Here is a 19,814-nt window from a genome sequence, read left to right as displayed (position 1 = left end):
CTTCTTGGTTGTGTCTCTGTCTCGTTGTCCTGGCTCTGGTCTCTCCCTCACCAATTCTTCCTGTTTTCTTTTGTGCCCTTTTCATCACATTGTGTCTGCATCCCTCGTTTGATATCTTATCACATTCAGTCCCCGAGAGCTTCGTTAGGTAAGCATTGCTTTGCCCCATTTTATAGATAATGTCACGCAGGTTCAGAGAGATGACGTATTTTGCCACAGGTCATACAGCTAGCAAATAGAATCGTTGTGAAATCTGAGCTGTCTCACTTAAATACCCGTATTCCTAACTACCAAACTGCACTCTTGTAATTTTTCCTTCAAATGACAATTCAATTAGTCTTCCGAAAGTATCTCACGGGTTTTTGTCCATGGCTCATTTTTGCTTCCACTTTAAACCTCAAAGCATACATTTGCAACGTGTTCATCAGACCTGCAAGGCCCAGCAGGCATTGGTTGCTGCCTGCCTTTCAGTCTCATTTTGCTTGCATGTCCCAGATGCAAACGGGACTCCCTCACATGCGCTAAGGCTCTCCTGCCCTGGACGAAATGAGTAAGACTAAAAAGCTTCAGATCTTTCGCTAGGAGTTTTGTGAAAGGAAAGCTCTCTTCTCCTGACATTGTAGCTCTAGAACGGCCAGGGTCTACCACTGAGGTGGGGGTGGAATGAAATGGACGAGTCCGGAGAATGAAGACAACATCCAGGAAAGCGTGGATGGATCCAAAGAATGGAGAGAAAAAAAATTCTGGGAGTTCCCACTGCGGCGTGACAGGATTGTAGGTGTCTCTGCAGTGCGAGGACGCAGGTTAGATCCCTGGCCTGGTGCAGGGAGCTAAAGGACCCAGCGTTGCTGCAGCTGGGACCTGCATTGCACCTGTAGCTAGCATCCGATCCCTGGCCTGGGAACTCCATGTGCCAGAGGGTGGCCAAAAAAGAAAACAGGAATTTCGGGAACATTTTTTGAGACTCTGGATCCAGCCGTGCCTGAATTCAGAGATCCCTCTCGATCGTCAAGTACAGGTGCCGTGGAAATCCTCCCTGCCTCCCCCACCTCGCTCCAAGCCTCGCTCCCTCTTGTGTAAAATTAAGTCCCTGAGCTGGATTTTCTCTGAGGTGTTATTTTTCCAAAGACATTCAAAGCATGGTTTCCCCACTAGAGGGGGCAGCTCACTCACGGCATCAGAAGCAAGCATTTGGAGAGGCAGTGCTGCGAGGCGGGCATTTCTCCTTAGACCCGTTGGGATGGTGCACAGTCCTAGCAGCAGAGCTCGCATCGCTGATAGGGCCCCTGTCTTAGAAGACCTGGGAGAGCCGTCATATTACCAAGTCCAAGATCATAGTCTTTGCAGCACAACAGACCTGTAAATCTGGGCACGAGGTGTTAGGCCAAGGAGCAGCGGCTGTATCTGGAAAGCCAGCAGCCCGAGGAGATAGTGGATTAGTGTCCCAATGAACTGTCTTCCCTGAGATCGAATTAAGGCTTGGATACTCAAACCGGAGGGTGTGCGACGGGTTGCGGCAAACTTCTGGGTGCCGGAGTCCTTTGTGCTTTTGCCTCTGTCCCCTGGGTCAGGCTGGATCTTCCTTTACACTTCTGACAAGACAGGTGCTGCTCTCTGTTGCTGGACTTTTTATTTCCATATGAATGAAATAAAAGGTCACACCTTCAAGGTCAAGCTTGGGAAGCAGAGCCCAGAGAATGGGTTACCTTGTACCTTTTCCTCTCTGTTGCAGTCCGATGATGACCAAGGCAAGCAAATGGGATAAGACCAGGCTGCCAGGTGAAGGCTTCATCTCAGGAACAGTGAAGCGTCCTCAGCCTTAAAAAGGTAGGCGTTCCCGTTGTGGCTCCACAGGTTAAGAATCCAACATAGTGTCTCTGGGGATGCGGGTTCGATCCCTGGCCTCACTCAGTGGGTGGAGGACCTGGTGTTGGTGGCTGTGGTGTAGACCTTCGCTGCAGCTCCGACTCAGCCCCTAGCCTGGGAGCTTCCGTAGGCTGCTGGTGCAGCTGGAAAAAAGAAAAACAGAAAAAAGAACGAAAACGCTAAGGACGGGAATGGCGCATAGGTTTCTGCTTCCTTGCCAGGTCAGACGGGCGCAGCGTGCTGGGATTGCTCTGCTGAGGTTTTGAAGCCACCCCGGCTCCCGGGAGTATGCTGTCATCTACTACCGATCCCTGGTGTGGGCAGGGGGAGGGCAGGAGGGTTGGATGTGACGGAGCCCTTCTGTCTCTGGCTGAGATGTTTCTCAGTGGGAGCACTGGTGGCACTGTGGATGGATGGGTCACTTCTTTGCTGTGCGGGGCTGTCCAGCAGGGCCTTCGTGGCAGGGCCTTCGTCCAGTGGTGCTAGTAGGACCACTCCCGTCCCTGTGACAAGCAAGAGTCAACCCCCCGACATGTTTTTATGGCTCTGCTTGAAAATCGCTAAGTTTGACCAAGAGTGTCTTGGCATGGATTTAGCTGAGGATTGCCTAGATCTTCTTAAATTCTTCAAGGAAAAAAAAAAATGAGAATGAGGATTTTCCTTATAGAACCTGAGAACGGACTTGCCCGTGGCGATGGGTGGGACCTTAGAGTGGAGTTGGGAACGAAGAGCCCAGTAAAGGGAAGAAGATGCTCATGAGGACGGGGAGGCAGGGAGGACCTGACAGCAGGTGCTTCACTGTGATCCCTGGTTGAGGAAAGGCCACGGGGCGCCTTGGCTGTTGGGGAAGGGGTATCCTGTTCAACATCAGTGTCATTTGGGGTACCCTCATCCCCCTTAGGGCTCCATTATCTCCAGGTGTGTTCTCGGGTCGGCGTGTTGGCTCTCTCCGACAGCCCTCAGAGAGCTGCCCCTACTCTGAACCCACGGAATCATACCAGCCACCTGAACCTACTTTTGGAGCAAGGTAGCACATGAGCCAAGGAATGCATAAAGAAATTATTTCCTACCCCTTAATTTAAGAGTTCAAGTATCACCTGTTTTCATATTCGTCACACCCCCGTCAGTGCGCCTGCAGAGAAAAATGAGAAGAGAGGGTTTCAACAGCAGACACGACACGGTGGCCACGTTCACGTTTTGTGTTTGTCAAAGACCCAGGAGCACTTTAGTGGAACAGGTTGGGTTTGTTCTTCTTCTCCACGAGGGACAGTACACACGGGAGCCATGGTGTCGCTCAGGGAAAGGCGGCTAGGATTTGTTCTAAGATTTGGGATTGTTAGGTCGATGTGGGAGAATTTTAAGAAACACTGGCTTTGCCCTGGATCAGATGCCCTCAGGAAGTGGGAGTAGTTCTGGGATTTGGTATCTTAAAAAGTCTTCCTGCGAAGGAGGGAAGGATGGCCACAGGCTAACGTTGTAACTGGAAACGCAGTAGCACCCACTCACCCTCTCAAGTTTGGATAATGTTTAGGTTCTGCCTTTGTTCAGCCCTAATTGTGGGGGAGCTCTGCCTTTGTCTGGCGTCGTCCTGGTTACAGCAGGACTTGTTGGGCGTTCAGGGTGAAATGGGCTGTTAGGCAGGAGAGCATCGAGGCCCAGCCCCGAGGAGCAGGCCTGACCGAAGCAGTGCCAGGGCCAGCTCCTGCCTTTGCCCGAGGTTGTCTCTCTTTTGCAGGTTCTACCCTTTTCATCGTTGTTCGTCTTCTTGCTCCCGTGCTGGACTGTGAGTTGCACGAGGGCACAGACTCGTTTTGGTTGAACTGAGGACCCAGGATCGAGCCAAGTCTCTCAGTTTCCTTAAAAATACCTAAAAGAGTATTTCCCGAATCAACATGTGAATTGTTCAATTAGCTTATCAGACTGGGAATTGCTCCTAACAGGGCTTCCTTCCCGCTCAGCTCTGGGTTTCGAGAAACAAATGCGCTTCTGGTCCATCGCAGTAAATAAGTCCTCAGTTAAAGGGAAGCTTCCCATACGATGAGGTTTATTGATTTTTTTTAAAAGTAAGGGAATAGAGTGAATTCCACTTCTTGAAGGGAAGATGAGGCTTGGTTCAGACCGGTTCACTCATGACAAACGAAGGAAAATCACTTCTCATTCAAAATATTTAGGCCCGGTGACATTTTCCAATGTGTTTGACTCGAAGGGTGAGCTGCAAAGCTCTAGGAAAAATGGATGTAAATATTGAGTGAGCACGTGTATGAAATACCTCTCCCTCCTCCTCTAGTTGTCCCAGTGGAGAGATTGGGAGCAAAGACGCATCTTGATTTGTAAACTCTTGATTTGTGCGTGACCCGACCCACCTCCCCCCTCCCTGTTCCCTTTGCTCTGGAGACCCCTTGACTTTGGAATCAGGGTGAAAAGTTTTATTAGGGCTTTTAGCAAATGCGGACGCTTGTATGTTAAGAAGCAGGGGGAGGGGGAAACAAGGACCCCCTGAGCAATCCTGGGAAAATCGTTTCCTTTTTTGAAGCCGAATTAACCTTATTTGTAACATGAGCATAATTAGGGTGCCTACTGAATACACTCTTTGAGGCTCCCTGTGAAAGTGCTGTGGGAACTGCAGACAGAGAGGATTCCTCTGGGGGGGGGAGTGGGGGGCAAGGAGCACAGCGGTCAAGACAAGAGAACCACAGCCGTGCGGAAAACATAAGGGAGAAATTTGCAAAGCCGGTTACTTCGTTTCATGGTTAAATGTGATTAAATTATCGTCAGTGGACTTTAGCTATTGCATTTTTCATGCAAAAGTAGCCCATTAAAAAATGAACGGTAGTCATGTAGGAAATAAAAAAAAAATCATTGTTCATCTTCTGTAAATGCTTCCCACTTGACTGGAGCCAGGCAATTAACTTTGGAGTCTTACTGTGTGAAGAAAGGGTAGACTCTCATCCCTGCCTACCCTGCAGCGTTGTGGGGGCTTCACAGGTGCCCTATTCAGGAAAGTGCGTACGAAGCTATAGCAGGCTTTTCATCACATGTAGTAACAGCCTGAGAATAGTACTATCATAATCTTTTCCCCCTCTTACCCTGCCCGTGGCACAGCGCCTGGGACTTACTAGGTGTTTATTAAACACTCATGAAACAATTGGATAAATATGAGAGATTATGTTGAAAAATTACAAAACTTGGGCCAAATAGAAGGTTCTAATCAAGACATTGCAAAGTTAGGTTTGAGGCTCTGGATGTCACATTCCAGGAATTGGTTCTTAGTTTCTCCCCTCATGAGCTAGGATGTTTTGAAGGAATCCCTCAATTCTCCAAACCTCAATTTCATCATCTATAAAATGGAAATTAATACCAATACCTACTTCATAGGGTTGTTTTGAATATTGAATGAGATAACTCTTAGCACCAAGCCCAGTGCCTGGCCTATAGTAAGCACTAATTTAAAGGCAGGTGTATCACAAGTTTTCAAAAGCTCCCGGAGTTCCCGTTGTGGCTCAGCAGGTTGTGAACCCTGGGTAGTGTCCATGCGGATGTGGGTTCGATCCCTGGCCTCACTCAGTGGGTGAAGGATCCAGCCTTGCCGCAAGGTGAGGTGTAGGTCACTGATGCGGCTCAGATCCCACGTTGCTGTGGCTGTGGTGTAGTCTGGAAGCTGCAGCTCCGATGTGACTTCTAGCCTGGGAACTTGTACACGCCTCAGATAGGCACTTCCCCCCCAAAAAACAACTCCCTATCATGTGGTCTCTTTAAAATTTTATATTTTGGTATATGTGCAATAAATATATTTTCAAAAGTCTGATCATACTGTACATATCCTCTTATATCCTTACACTTTCTCTTTTTCAACTTAACATTGTATCATGATGATTTTTAAAAAACTTAATGTGTAAGTTCCAGTGGGCCTTGTAAAAAAAGCATATATACAGCTTTAAAAGGAGGAGCCTTTGAGCAAAATGTTGAGCCAGAGGTCTTTGGTGTTCTCAGGCAGATCTGCCTTCTGACTGACTGCCCCAGGATGCAGAAACAAAGGACCAGGCAGAACCTGAACTGGAGCCTGCAGGATGGAGGGAGACATGTGTGCAGTTAGCATCAAAGCGTGGGGTGTGCTTGGCCCGCCTCATCTTATTGGTTCATACCCTGGCCCCGCACTTGGAATGCCTTGATAATCTGCGCAGAAAGCCACTCTAGGCTAAAGAATGTCCCGTGAACGTGGGGGGCTTGGCTAATTCTTATGCGTGAATTCTCTGAAACTGCTGGGCATGAGAAGCAGGATGGATTTTTCACCTGGCCTGAGACCAGAAGAGAGTGGGCAGAATATAGGTGCCCTAAGCATCAGGGAGAGGCATGGACAAGGGAATTTGAGTGGCCGTGTCACCCTGGGGAAAGGGGCAGATTCTGCTTGAGAAGACTGTACTTCCTTTCTGTCCTATTATGTCTTTGGTGATGCCAAGAACTGTTCGGGAAATGAAAACCTTGGAAAACACTAAATTTCCTGCCAGTAAATTCAGAGGACATTGGAGCATTACCATAAACGGTGACACAGCTGCTTTCCCTAACTGTTAGGAAGTGTTAATTACAGATACACGCTAACTTATTGAAACCAGTCCTATTAGGACCCTGAGTTTTCCGTCATAGGTTACTCTTAGAACAGGTATCCTGAACACATCTGTACGTTAGTCTTCAACGCACCTTTTATACGTCCTATGGGACCCACAATAGCCACAACAATTTGAAAGAACAGGGTTGAGGAATCCACCTTTCCTAGTTTCAGAACTTATTGCAAAGCTACCGTGATCAAGGCAGTGTGGCACTGGATAGTCCGGCAGAATAGAGTTTCTCAGCACCGCACTCTAACCAACTGAGCGAAGCAGCCAATTGGGATAGAATTTAGAGTCTAGAAATAAACCCTTGTATTTGTAGTCAGTTGCTTGTCAGCAGTGATGCTAAGACCATTCGGGGGCAGGAATGGCCTTCAGCCAGGGGTGCAGAGAGACACCTGGATATATCCACATTCAGAACGTCAGGTTGGATGCCCCACCTCATCGTATATACACAGATTAATTCAAAATGGATCCAAGACATAAAATTTAATGAAACTCTTGGAAGAAAACTCGGCAGTAAATCTCTGGGACCTTGGATTCAGCAGTGGTTTCTTAGATATGACCACAAAAAGCAGAAGCTGTGGTGCAATGGGTTAAGCGTATGTCTGTAGCAGCTCAGGTTGCAGCCGCAGCTCCAATTCAGTCTCTGGCCTGGGAACTTCCAGATGCTGTGAGTGTGGCCATAAAAACCAAAATAGATAAAATCGGACTTCATCAAAATTAAAGTATTTTGCGCTTCATAAGACACCATCAATAAGGTGATAAGACATCCTACAAAATGGGAAAAAATACTTGCAAACATCTGATTAGACACAAGAAACTTATATCCAACATACATTAAGAACTCCTACAACTCAACAATAAAAAGACAAATAATATGATTAAAAAGTGAGCAAAGGATTTGAATAGAAATTTATCCAAAGAATATGTACAAATGGCTAATCGGTCCGTGAAAAGATATTAAACATTTCTCACTTGAGAAACTCAAATTATAACCATGAGATGCCACTTCACACATTAGGATGGTTATCATGAAACAGATGGAAAATAACAAGTGTTGACAAGGATGGGGAGATATTGGAACGTGCACCTACTGCTGGTAGAATTGTAAAATGTTGCAGCTGCTTTGGAAAGCAGTTTGACAATCCCTCAAAATATCGAAGTTACCGTATGAGTCAGAAATTCCACTCCTAGAGAAATACCCAAGAGAAATGAAAAGATAGGTCCTTGTACACGAATGTTCACCAAAATGTTGCTTATAATAGCCAAAAAGTGGAAGTAACCCATTGATGGATGAATGAATAAAAACAATGTAGTATAGCCATTCAATGGACTATTACTCAGCCCTGAAAAAGCATGAAGAACGGATAGATTCTATAACATGGATGAACCTTGATAACCTTACGCTGAGGGAAAGAAAATTGAAAACAAAAAGTGCCATAATGTATGATTCCATTTATACTGATTGTCCAGAATAGGCAAATCTGTAAAGGCAGAAAGTAAACTGGTAACTGCCAGTTACTGGGGGATGGTAGAATGGGTATCGTTTATTTTTGTTGAAAATTATTCTAAGGTAATTATTTTAAGAATTAATTCTGAGGTGAAAATTATTCTAAGAGAAACTTAGTGGTGATAGCTTCCCACTGCTGCAAAGGTGCCGAAGACCGGGTTGCATACTTTTAGTACTCGCCCTGCTTGAAAGGATACGTTCTTAGCACTGAGAGGCTATATTCATTTCCCTAAAAACTTGGGATCCTGCAAAAGTGGGTAGACAGTAGGTTTGAAGAAAGGATGGAAGTGGAGAGCTAGTGATGAATTGGGGAGAAGGGGAGCCACCATCTGTACAGTTGCTCTTCCGTCCGAGGGATGTCCGTGTGTGCCCTGAAATCATCATGCCAACCTGTGGGTGCCAAGGGGGAGAGGTTTTAGGATTGCCTGGAAGTTACTGTTGCCCTGGTAGAGGAAGGCCAGGGTGAGGGTTATATGGTCTGAATGAAGGAAAGAGTTGGTTAATATGCAAGAACTAGGGGCTGGGCATGAAAGCATGCCGGTGGTAAGATGACCAGCGGCTTTGTCTGTCCCAGACGTCCTGTTTTAGCCCTCAGAAGTTTGCATCCCCTGAAAATCCTCAGCCTCAGGCCAGCTGGGGTGGTCAGCCTTCTCGTTGGAAGCAGCATACCAAGGACGCTGGTGGCCGTGTGTGTGACAGGCATTTTGCTAGGCTCCCTTTATTATGCATTTTCTTGTTCAGGCTCACAGCCAACCTCTCAGGTAATTACCAAGGTGAAGTTATCTGTCCTAGGTCACATAGTTTAAACGGAAGAGCCACAGTTCCAGTTCCGGTCTATAGGATCCGTCTTCACTCTTAACCACATGCTCAGTTCTGAGAGATTGAGCCAGTGCAGTGAATGATAAACCTTGAAAAAATTGCCTGTGAAGAGTTAGGTTTAAAGATGCTTTTTATACCCATTTTCACATGCATTCTCCCCAAGAACTCACTCATTCATCAGTAAGAACTTACGGGGCTCATGTGGTGCCGGACAATGTGTTAAGTACTATGAATAAATCGAAAACATGCCTCTGACTTCATGGAGCTTATATTAGAAAATAAGCAGAAAATGAAATATCTGGGAATTAAGATGCGAATCATGAAGGAAACAAAAGCCTGTTGATGTGGGACGTATCAGAGGTGAATCTGTTTGAGGTCAGAGGGTCAGGGGAGGCACCTGTAAGGAAGAAATCTTTAGGCTGAAACCCAACAGCGGAGGAAAGACCAGCTCGATGAAAATCGTGGGGAAACGGTGGGGTGAGAGGACAGAGTTTGTCCAGGAGCCCCGAAGCAGGGAGGGCTTTGTGCATTTGCAGACAGCGCGAAAGAAGAGTCAGTGTGATCAGAGCTTATTTAGCAGTTGAGGCAGCAAGTAGCAGCTCAGGTTTGTCAAGAAGAACGCAGGCTTGAGAGGAGTTAAAAGATTTCCCAGTATCCCTTAACCACAGGCTCAACAGCCCAAGGTTTCTGGACTAAGTGGTGAGACGCTGTTTGAATTGTTACCTTGAAAGGGGTGCTGTGTCTTACCGCGATGATTTTCACACCTTTTAGGAGCAAAACCTTTTGCACATAAAATCTCAGAGTGAAGTGCAACATCCAGCACAGATAAAGGGAGGCGCAGGTGGAGGTTGGACTCAAAATCCCAGTCGCTTCGTCCTCCCTCCCCGTGTCCCTTGGGCTCGTCCCGTGGAGCTGAAACTCCAGTGACCCTGTTTTCGGTTTAGAGAGTCACATCTTAAGGAGTTCACACACATTTTCCAAAATACGTAGACGTGTTATCCGTCAGGTACACATTACACTCCCAAGAGAGGGTTCTGTTTTGGGTCTGGTGTTTCCACTTACATGTTAGCAAAGCAGTACACGCAGGAGTTGGAATATGTAACATTATTAGAGGCACATAACGGGCTGACTCTTATGGAGCATATGTGTTTCCGCTGTATAGACTTCTTTTGGTAATAACTGCACGAAATCTCCTAAAACAAAACTCACAGGTCAAACTCTCTACCCAGCAATGATCTATTAATGGCTTCTAATAGAAATACTTGGGTGTTTTATTTTGTGCAGAGAGGAGAGAACGATAAAATATGCCTTCTTTAAAACTTCAGACATGGAAACTCTTATCTAAACTTCAGCAGTCAGAGCCTGGGGGTTTTTGTCTGGAAGGCAACTGAGGCTAAACAGCCCTGCTCCTTGGCTGTGCGGTGTGTGTCTGCAACTTGTTAGAAGGGAAGGGGGTTATTCTGGAAGTGGCAACAGTGACTCTTACCGCTGTCTGGGGGTGACTACAGCAACTATCCAGCTGCCTCTGGAGTCACTGTCGTTCATCATAACCCACTCCGTGGCTCCTGCGCCTGGGTCAGGACGCCCCGTGAGGTGCCACCCTGGCATTGGCTCTGTTAGTCTTGTGGAGATGAGGAAGCTGGCGTCACCAGGGTCAGATTTTACCAGTCTGTCTCCCCATTTTAGTTTGATTTCTTCAGTGCCACCAGAGTTGGAATAAGCTGGTCTCAGGGGCACCTGGGTGACGGAAGAATGTGTCTGCAGGCAAAATAATTTGTCTCATGACATGGAAAGTTCCTGAGACTTGTGTAGTGAGCCGATGAGGCGTGAACTGCCCTGGTTCTCTACGCCCCAGGCTCGGATCACAATCCATCCTCAGGCTCCTGCTCTGTCTGCCCAATTGCACTGGCTCCCATTACTTACAGCAAGTTTCCCAAATTTCAGTCACTTGGTTCATGACTCCTTCCAAATTCATGTGTCATTTTTCTTTAAAAATGTTTTTCTCGAATTGGCCGCCTTTGTAAACTTGACCACTCACCTTAGATTCATCCTAAGCATGAAAGTCCAAGGATATCTTGACTTTGAAGTTGTAATAATTTTTCTAACGCACATTAAAAGAGCAATAATTATTGCAGTAAAAGGTATTCATTAGCACATTGTATCACTAATACTGTTAGAAATCACTCTTTTGGAAACGCAGTTTGTGTGTCTCATCCCCATTTAATGATTGAGCTTCCATGGTTTGTTTGGGAAGGCTCGTTACCAAGGAATAGATTGTTACCAAGGAATATATTCTTCAGTGGGTTCCTAAAGAATGAAAATGACTTCTAAAATTGCAGAGTTCCTATTGTGGCTCAGAGGAAACGAATCTGACTAGCATCCATGAGGACACAGGTTCGATTCCTGGCCTACGATCAGGGGGTTAACGATCTGGGGTTGCTGTGAGCTGTGGTGTACGTCGAAGATGTGGCTCGGATCTGGCATTGCTGTGGCTCTGGTGTAGGCTGGCAGCTGCAGCTCTGACTCAGCCCCTAGCCTGGGAACCTCCATATGTCACAGGTGCAGCCCTAAAAATAAAATAAAGTAAAATTGGACATAAGTATGGAAAGAAGGCTAATTTGACTAGAGGGAATTGTAATACAAAGACAAGCTGGAATAGCAGGGACTTCCCAAATAGTTTGTTAGCTAGAACCTAGAATGAGAAAAGGGGAGTTCTCCTTTGGGGGCGGGGGGAGGCTGGGTCACAGAGTGTGCAGAGCTTATCCTAAGCGTGCTAGGGTCAGCCTAAAGGAGGGAGGCGGCTCAATCAGATGGGCATTTTTGAAGGCCCCTTCTTGGGATTGTGGAGAAGATTAATGTAGGGGCAGAGAGACTTGTCCTATCCAGAGCCAGGTAGTAAATATTTTCCTATTAAAAGCCGTGTGGCAGGCAGTCTCTGTTGCTGTTGAAAGCAGCCAGAAATGACAGGTAAACAAATGAGCATGCTTGGGGTCCTTTAAAACTGTTTTCAAAAACCATGGGCCATGTTTGTCACCCTGGGATGTCTGTCAACCCCTGGTCCCACTAGGTGGCTCTTGCCATAAGATGGGCAGAACGTGAGAAGGGCTTGAATGAAAACAAGAGCGGTGAATTTCGAGGGAGGAAAGATGTTAAGAAACAGATGAAGGGCTCTGATGGCCGGTGGCGGGGAAGGAGGTGGGGGACTCGTGGGAGACAGGCCGAGCCCCGCTTTTCCTCAGCATTTAGCTTGATGTTCAAGAGAGGTTTAGCCTGAACCCTATGAATTGCCATCCTGTGGCTCAAAACCAGTCACATGGTAAGTTCCCCATGGTTTAATGGTGCAGCCTTAGAAATACTCATGGAAATAGCGTGCCATTGGAAAATCATTCTTTTGCAGGAGGCAGAAAACTTACCTTATGTACAGTGTTACCAAAAATATCTGAAACAAAGACATGTAGAAAAAAAAGCTTTTAAAACACGTCACGTTGTGAACACCTACTCCGCTAAGTGATGCCACGTAAATCCATCACCGTGAAAATCACGGACAAACGTGCACTCCTTCGCTCAAGGCTTGTCCGACCCATGCCTGCTTCCCAGATACTGTTCCTTCCTCTCCTCACACTGAAGTGCCCCCTGTGCCCCCTGAGAATCCAGCCTTAGCCCGTTTCCTGCTTCAGTGCTGACCTTCGACAGGAGAGACTGAATCCCGGGGCCTCGACGTCGCATCTGCTGCTGGGCAGCTCGCACGTCGTTCAGCCCCGTTTAAGGGAAAAGGCCTGCTGGCTGCCTGCTGGCGGCGCTCTTAGGTACCTGCCTTCATTTATTTACAGAGTTCTTTCCTGTCGTGAATACGCTCTCTTTCCAAACTCTGTCTGCTTCTAAGGAAGCCCGTCCTTTGTTTGGGCCTCAGGGACAGCGACTGCTCACCTGTCCCCTCCAGACTTTGTGGCTCCTCCACGCTCTGACTTCCTTCAGCTGTTGCCGCTGAGGCTCCTCCTGGCCAGCAGCTCCCCGCTGCCTGTGCCATCCTCAGCAGATCCATTTCCACGTCATGGACTTGCCTCGGCGGTGTCCCTTTGCTGGAGTTAATTCCCAGGAGCCTCTCTTGGATGTGGTTCGGTCAGGCGGTGCTGTAAGAGTGAGTCATGCCTGGAACTGACCCTGCTTTGTGTAGTAGGCTTTTGGGTGTGTGCAGACACAAAAGAAAAGTGGGTAGGGGCATCTGGCTGGTGGGCAAGCATTGGGAGAAGAGGGAGGGAAGAGCAAAGTGATTATCAGCTTAAAGACTGATGATGGGTCAGATGTTGGTTACGCCTCTCAGGGATCATCTCTTAACACGTCTTGAGTCTAACCAGTCTATGGCAGAATTCTTAGGATATTAAAAAACGGATTCAGCCACCCATATTCATTTTAGTCGTGGTATCGAATTCCCCCCCCCCCCGCCCCCGAGAAACTTCGTGGTTTCAGAACTCCCTCCTTCTAGGAAAGAGTTATCACTGGTTTGTCACTTCCCTCAGAAGATCAAAAGTTGACTCCCTCCCTGAGGTTCTTCGATAAATCCTTACGTGAGAAATAGCCAATAGCCAAGACGGCCACACAGAAAGTTTGCATCTTTTCCATAAGGAACAGTGCCATTCATCCACGGTAGCTCCTTGGGTTGAAAGTTTCATAGCAAATCCTCAAATGCTCAGTCTCTTAATGATCCGAGGGCTGTGGCCCCATTATGAGAACCTCAGACCCATTATGAAGTCACTCTGCAAACAATCTGTTTACAAGTGACACCCAGGGCAAAGTCATCAGGCCACTAAAGAACCAGACGCTTTTAGGGGAAAAGTGTGTCCTTCAAGTGCTACAGAGCTATAGTGTGACAGCACGATTGAAGATTGTTTCGTTTGATTGTTAAATTATTATTCGGTACCGTAGAAGTATATTCTTTTTTAACTAGCAAGAAGAAACGAATATGAAATACATGAACTTGTAATTCTGGGAAACCTTCTCAGAATGTACATGTCTGCCTTCAACACCTGCTCCACTCAACCTGAAGATTCTGACTCATGCCCAGAGTGCGACTCAGACGTATAACACACGCACACACACTCAGGCACACAGGCACACATTTAAATTGCATAGTCTCAGTCTCCTATTTAATTGAGAACCAGTGCATTAGGAGACCATAATTTTCTACTAAAGGTTGTTTTTTGGGTCCTTTCCTCTTTTACTTCCTAAAGGTAGTTGTTCTGTTTTGTAAGAGAAATCTCCCCTTCCCCCCGCCCCAAATTGAAGTGTAGTTGATTTACGATACTGTGTCAGTTTCAGGTATACAGCAAAGTTATATTTTTTCATTGTAGGTTATTACAAAATACTACATATAGTTCCTTGTGTTGTTAGTTAATCTTCTTATCTGTTTTACGTGTAGTAGTTTTTTTTTAATGGTCATTTCCCCAATACAATTTTTTTCCTACTCTACAGCATGGTGACCCAGTTACACACACATGTACACATTCTATTTTTGCACATTATCAGGCTCCATCATAAGTGACTAGACATAGTTCCCAGGGCTACACAGCAGGATCTCATTGCTAATCCATTCCAAAGGCAATAGTTTGTATCTGTTAACCCCAAGCTCCCCAACCACCCACTCCCTCCCCCTCCTCCTTGGCAACCACAGTCTATTCTCAAGTCCATGATTTTGTTTTCTTGGAAAGGTTCATTTGTGCCGTATATTAGATTCCAGATAGAAGTGATGTCATATGGTATTTGTCTTTCTGACTTACTTCACTCAGTATGAGAGTCTCTAGTTTCATCCATGTTGCTGCAAATGGCATGATTTTGTTCTTTTTTACGGCTGAGTAGTATTCCATTGCGTATATATACCACGTCTTCCTAATCCAGTTCTATTAATGGACATTTGAGTTGTTTCCATGTCTTGGCTCTTGTGAATAGAGCTGCAATGAACATGCGGTGCATGTGTCTTTTTTAAGGAAGTTTTGTCTGGATATATGCCCAAGAGTGGGGTTGCTGGGTGATATGGTAGTTCTATGTATAGTTTTCTAAGTTATCTCCATACTGATCTCCATAGTGGCTGTACCAGCTTACATGTAATGGTTTGTATCTGTTAATTCCACACTCCTAATTTATCCCTCTCCAACTCCCCTTTCCTTTGGTAAAACACCATACATTTGCTTCCTATGTCTGTGCATCTGTTTCTGTTTTGTGAATAAATTCATTTGTATTATTTGTATTGCACCCAGGGTATATGGAAGTTCCCAGGCTAGGGGTTGAATCGGAGCTATAGCTGTTGGCCTATACCACGGCCGCAGCAACACCAGATCCAGCTGCATCTGCCACCTCCCTGCAGCTTGTGGCAATGCTGGATCCTTAACCCACTGAGCGAAGCCAGGGATGGAACCGCATCCTCATGGATGCTAGACGGTTCTTAACCTGCTGAACCACAACAGAAACTCCTAAAGAAAATCTTTTAATATTTCTGATAATATGTATTAACTTTTGTGAGCTATTCTTGATTCCAGGTATTTGGCTTTTTCAGTTAAGTCTTGCAGACTCTAAATACAAAAACCTGGTCCCTGTCTCTCTCCTATGAAATCTGTGAAGGAATTGACCTCTGTAAATTACACAAGTGCTAGAAGCCCCGTTCTTTATCTGTAAACAGGATAATCACACTAGCCTTGTGTGTTTGTAGTAAGGAATAATAAAAGCAATCAAACACACCGAGTGCTTAGTATAGTATATTGCAAATAGGAAGGCATGAGTGGTAGTATGTTGTTGAGGTGTGACTTCAGTTATACACCCAGATGACACAAAAATCTTTATGGATACCCTTACTCTCCTAGGGTTCCTGTTCTGAATTTCTAATTGATTGTTGAATATTCTGCAGTACCTTGAGCTGACAGGTGTCCAACAGTAAGCTCATTTTCCTCCTGTTGACCTGCTTCTAGAACTTATTCACTCTGCTTCCACATGTTGTGCTGCTACAGATGGGTGTTGGCGTCATGGAAGACATGACTGGCCCAGGGGAACCACAGACTCCAGTGGAGACAAGAACTGCAGTGTTTCTTGACAAATACAAGATAACATTAAGTACAGTGAGTTGGAGTACACTGAACACGACACATTCCACAGCTGCTTTCCTAGAATGTTACTGGGAAGTAGTGACATCACCCTGTGATCAGTTACCCAGCCATAAACCTCAGCATCCTGGATACTTCTCATCATCCAACTCCTTTTCAGTCCTTCGCCGAAGTTTGTGTGCAACTGCCCATGCCCTGCTTTGTCCTCCTGATTATTCGTCCTCTGCAGATGCACAGTATAATTTTCAGATGCCTCCCGATGTTTGTTCTTCCACTTTCTCCCCATTTTCTGCCCTTCCTCCATCTTCCACGGTTCCCCAGAGAGCTGCTTCCTTCTCAACTCCTTCCTTTCGTTTCTTGGCATCTCTTTGCCTCACGGCTGAGCAGAGGCTGTTGATGTGGGGTTAAAAGCAGGGACTCTGCTGCTGGAATTTCTGGGTTCAAATCTTATCTCGGTAGCCTTGGACCAGTTACGTTGCCTTTCTTTTTCCATCTGCAAAGTGGGGTAGAAGTACGAGGTTCATATGGTGGTTAGGAATATTAGATGAACTGATACACATAACGACCAGCAGGTAACATGTGGAAAGGGTGATTTTTCTGAAGCACAGGTTTGATCAGAAACTGCCTGCTCGTGATGCTGCATCAGTGCCTGCAAGACGGAGGCAGAACGGCTCGACCTGGCCTAACACAGGTGTGTTCACCGCCCCAGGAGAACTCTCCCTGCCCACAACCCAGCCTCCACCCTCCAGCAGGCGCCAGTTCCTGTTTGCTTTAGGTCAGGTGAGATTCTCTCTGCATCCACATCGGGGCCACATGCCTTCATGCCTCTGTCCGGTGCCCCACTGTCTCCCACTGTTTGCTTAGAAAAAAATCCTACTTATTTTTCAAGACCAGCTCCTCAGCTGATCTCACACTTTCTTTGGTCCTCTTCTTCTACCCTGAATGCTTCTCAGGAAAGCAAAATGCTTAATGGCCGACATTCACGAAACTCCCAGTTAATCGTTAGCAACCTTCTGAGAAGCCTGGACATAGTTTACCTTTTAGCTGCTGCCGTTCTTTGAGGTGGAGGCTATTACTGTTTCCTCCAGAGAGGAAACTCCAACCAGAGAAAAGTCAAGCAAAATGTCTCAGACCATATGTGGTTAGTAATTGATGAACCTATTTCTTGAACGAAAGTCTGTGACTTCAGAGCACATCCTCCTGAGCATCGATGCTGAGTTTTTATTCTCTTTTCCTTAAAAGGCATAACCTCAAAGAGAATTCAGGATGTCGTATAGTTGAAAGTTTTTATCACTACAAATTCCCTGAATGTATATTAATAATTTTCACACTGAATCCAAATGAGGTTGTATCATATTCTTCATCCCCTAATGAGTAGTAAGGAAACAAGGGCATTTTATAATAAAGTTAAACATCCTAGAATTCTTACTAGGTATGAAGGGCTGTGTTTATTCTTTTGCAGAAGTTAGAGCATTTAAGTTCATAGCCGTTCAAAGAGATAGGGCTTCTAGCTATCTTACTCTGTAAATGAGGGGACTGAGGTCTAGAAAATTAAAGTGATTTGTCCCACTTGGAGAAGGGACTTGTGGTTGCCAAAGGGGGAGGGGGAGGGAGTGGGCTGGATGGGGAGCTTGGGGTTACTAGATGCAAACTGTTGCCTTTGGAGTGGACTAGCAATGAGATCCTGCTGCGTAGCACTGGGAACTATGTCTCGTCACTTAGGATGCAGCCTGATAATGTGAGAAAATGGAATGTATAACTGGGTCACCTTGCTGTACAGTAGGAAGGAAAATTGTATTGGGGAAATAATTAAAAAAAAAAAAAGGCAATTTATCCTAATCAGTCACATAGAGACAAAGCTGGGAACCAACAGAATTCTCTCTGACTCCAAAGCCAGCGCATGTGAATTCTGTGCTCTGTTGATTCCATTTAATAATGGTTAAAAGAATCTAAAATTCTTTTAATGACGCTTAAAGGGGTAAATACTCAGCTACGTTACAAAATTTTGTAGCATATCAGATTCATCTGCTAATTCTAGATAAGTTATTCCAAATCATATTCTTAACAAATTAAAAGATGTATAGAAACCCTTTTGATTTTGAGATAGAAAAGTTTATCCTAACTTTGAGATTATATAAGAGTAGTGATTCTGTAACACATGCGATGAGATGACCATTTTCTATAATCACAATCAATTGTTTTGGAAAAATCTGATTTTTACCTCAGTTCTTAGGCTATGTCAGCTGACGTGGGATTTTCTTCAGGGCTACAAGTCAGCCTCATACTCAGGTTCGACTCCGTCAGCAAAGGTGGAAATACTGTGATGGCTCTTTTGGATTAAGAATGGAGCGTAGGGAGGCATTCCCATCGTGGCTCAGCGGTTAACAAATCTGACTACCATCCATGAGGATGCAGGTTTGATCCCTGGCCTTGCTCAGTGGGTTGAGGATCCAGCATTGGCGTGAGCTGTGGTGTAGGTCACAGACACCGCTCGGATCCTGTGTTGCTGTGGCTGTGGTGTAGGCTGGCAGCTACAGCTCTGAGTCGACCCCTAGCCTGGGAACCTCCATTTGCTGCGGGTGTAGCCCTAAAAAGAAAAAAAAAAAAAAAAAAAGAGAAAAGAATGGCGCCTAGGGAGAAGGACCCTGGACGGGGCAAGTGGTCATGATAGTTGAGGGGTTAGTCGAGTAAGTGATGTCAGGCCATAGTCTGTATTTAATGAACATGGGAAGGACAGGTAAGCGATACGTTTTTAACTTCTTAAAATCTTATATAATCATAGATGACAAGTTGAGTCAGTGTTGGTCTCTGTGAATGACGTAGGAATATTTTATTGGCTCAGGTCATGAGTGGGTTGCTTTTTGAATATTTTTCTTTTTGAAAAAAGCTTTTTTTCCATCAACTTGGAAACTAGATGATAATCACTTCTCAGCCATCTCCCACGAAGCTTTCTCACAGAGTTAGGAAGGAAGTTGGTTTAGATGGATTTTATGGTCCGCTGCAACAATACGATTATGTGATTCAGTGATTTTATGATGGAGAGAGAAAAAATACATGAAAACAAAACTGAAAAAAAGATTCGGACTCGCTCATTTTTGAGACCTTCCTGGACACAGGTTCTCAGTTGAGATTCTAAATATAAATGAATGTTCTAGTACCAAGAGGGCTGTTGTTCCCATGATGCGAAAAGTGGCTTAGGGCACTAAGGCGGAGTCAAGAGATGTGATCTGCTATTAGCAGCCTAACCTCTTTGAGGTTTGCCTCATATCCAGGCCAGATGTGTCATCTGTATGAAGAAACGGCCGCTTCCCAGAACAGGGCCTTAGAACAGGTTTGAAAGACTTAATGAATAATGCGAAAGATTTCTTTATAGAAGGTGATTGCCTAACATGACCCAAATTAATGCTGCTTTACCTTTGGATGGCGCATAAACAAGTCTTAGTACTTCCGAAACTGCTTTGGTGTTTGATTCACATGTAAGTCTGAGCTGGCTTTTACTCTCATCTCTAATTAGTAGGAGAGGAGACTGGGTCCAAGAGAAGTTAAAAACGTGCCTAATGTATTAGCACTGGGAAATGTCTGTAGTAAGTCTTAAAGACTCGTTCCTGGGTTCCGTCCTCGTTTTCTGCAGCAGTGCCATTTTCCTTCATTGGTGAAGCGATCCGTGTGGCTGCTGGCACCAGCCGTCTCAGCCCCTGATTCAGAGTTCTCATCAACTGAAAGCCTGCAGACCGGGTTGCAGACTAGACACCAAGCAGAGGACTCCATTGACTGGTATTTGTTGACAAGGCTTAGGCAGTGAAACACAGTCTGCAGTAGAGAATGGCTTTCTCAGGAGCCCCAAATTTTGTGGTGCACGTGGAGCCGTGGAGTGAACTAGCCACGTATGCACTGGGAATATACTGGCTCTTTTTTTGGAAGCTG

The 19,814-nt window shown here is 45.6% G+C and overlaps 1 protein-coding gene across 1 annotated transcript in view; it reads left to right on the top strand.

Moving 5' to 3' along the window:
* LOC396905 (acrosin inhibitor) overlaps positions 1 to 19,814 on the top strand; it is a 118,422-nt gene that overhangs the window by 3,216 nt on the left and 95,392 nt on the right. Inside the window, exon 2 of the mRNA XM_021080532.1 lies at positions 1,733 to 1,827. The gene's annotated coding sequence lies outside the window, so the exon portion shown is untranslated. The remainder of the gene's footprint in view (positions 1 to 1,732; positions 1,828 to 19,814) is intronic.

Source organism: Sus scrofa, chromosome 2 (assembly GCF_000003025.6).
Source record: "Sus scrofa isolate TJ Tabasco breed Duroc chromosome 2, Sscrofa11.1, whole genome shotgun sequence".
Taxonomy (NCBI): Eukaryota; Metazoa; Chordata; class Mammalia; order Artiodactyla; family Suidae; genus Sus; species Sus scrofa.
The sequence above is the reverse complement of the archived record's forward strand: the minus strand, read 5'-3'. Positions and strand labels throughout refer to the sequence as shown.